This window comes from Empidonax traillii, unplaced genomic scaffold (assembly GCF_003031625.1).
Source record: "Empidonax traillii isolate 1590-97213 ecotype Southwest subspecies unplaced genomic scaffold, ASM303162v1 scaffold448:size1359114, whole genome shotgun sequence".
NCBI classification, from domain to species: Eukaryota; Metazoa; Chordata; class Aves; order Passeriformes; family Tyrannidae; genus Empidonax; species Empidonax traillii.
In genome coordinates this window covers 188,403-190,095 of record NW_020955641.1, presented here as the reverse complement: position 1 = coordinate 190,095, position 1,693 = coordinate 188,403, and positions in this window count along the sequence as shown.

Genomic DNA, 1,693 nt, shown 5'->3' with positions numbered 1-1,693 from the left:
CCTTCCCCCCATTGTCAGCGGCCGGGCCGTATCCTCGCTCCGAGCCCCGGCCCCTAAAAATAGCTCTTTGTCAGGCGATTGTTCCGACACCTTCGCGGCGGCATTGACGTGGGGCCGGAGCGGGAGAGCGGTGGGGTAGGTGGAGGGGAAGGGCTGGAGGTCCCCCCTGGGACCGCTCCGAATATTTGCCGCTGATAATGGCCCCTGCTGTGGGGAAATGGGCTCCGAGGCCTTCCCGTGCCGCTGCTGCCAGCAGTCACCTCTCCCCCACCTGTCCCAGCCCTCCTGCCAGCCCTGCACCGCACCCACTGTGGGCTCCCCGCACAGGGGACGCCTCTGCCCATGGCACACAACCCTCCCAAGACCCCATTTCAGACCCTGCAGGGTGGGGTTCAGCCCTGCAACCCCCAAACTGGCCCCCTGGAGTGCCCTTGCCCTGCTCATCCCAGTGAGCTCACCCCGCTGCTGGAGGGTGGGAGGGCAGCCAGGACCCCCACGGCATTTTAGAGGGGTTAAGCCCAGCCCTGCAGCGCTGTCCCTGCTCCAGGCACCCGCAGGGATCCCTGGCAGTGTAACCCTTCCCCATCCCCACTGAGGGCCCCACCTGCAATGATGATATCTCTCTGGTGGAGCGTGGACCCTGGTGTGGGGCCCTGGGGAGCCATCACCCCTGCAGGGCTGGTGCTGGGGAAGGGGCTGTGCAGGGGAGACATCCACCCAGGGGACAGCCCCCTCCCTTGTCACTCCCTGCCAGCCACTGCCAGCTGGAGGTGACTTACCTCCCCCCCTCCCCAAGCCCTCTCCTGCTCAGCCACCCCAGCTGCAGAAATAGGATTTTATTTCCCATGAAGAGGTCTGGATTAAAATAACCTCCTGGCCCAGATCCCTTTTCTAGTGTGGCAGGAGATGTTTGCCTGCGGCTCCACTGGGCACCCGAGCCGTGACCCTTTGGGCTGGTGTCCCCACGGTGGGGATGTGCCCGTCCTCTGCCTGGCCCTCAGGGATGTGTCCCTCTCCCAGCTGACTCCCGGGGCCGCTGGCCCTGCTCAACTGTTGTCCTCAGGCTGGGCTGAGCCCCCCGGGGCTGCTGACTGTGGGGCAGGGCACGGGGCCAGCCCCGCTCTGATTACCCCCAGCGCCTTTTCCTTTTTTCTTCCTTAATTTACCGAGTGCTAAATCCAAATATTACAACTTCCCCTCCGCGCCGCTGGTTACGCAGGCGGCCCCGGCCGGGCATTGTCTTATTGTTTGCGGAGGGAAGCTCCAGCGGGAGATTAACCTGGCGTTCACCCCGCGCCACGGCCTCACACCCTGTCCCTGCTGCGGGGCCCGTGTCCCCCGGGACCGCGGCCGGCACGAGGTCCCGGTGGGGCGAGCAGCTCTGAGGGGTCCTGTGCATGGGGGGGACGATGTGGCGGGGTTGTGGCAGCCCTGCTGCTGTGTCCCCTGCACCCCTGGGATGTGCGGGATCTCGGCTGTGCATCCCTTGGGATGCTGAGGATCTGGCAGGTGTCTTGGGGGTCTCAAGCAGACCCTTTGCCCTGTTTCTTCCCCAGGGACCCTGGCAGGGTGCTGGTAGGGTTAGTATGGTCTGAGTCTGCCAGCACGGGGAGGCAGGCACTGCCCAGCACCCCAGCCTGGTGGCCATCACACTGACCACTGGTCTCCCCATCCCATCCCATCCCATCCCATC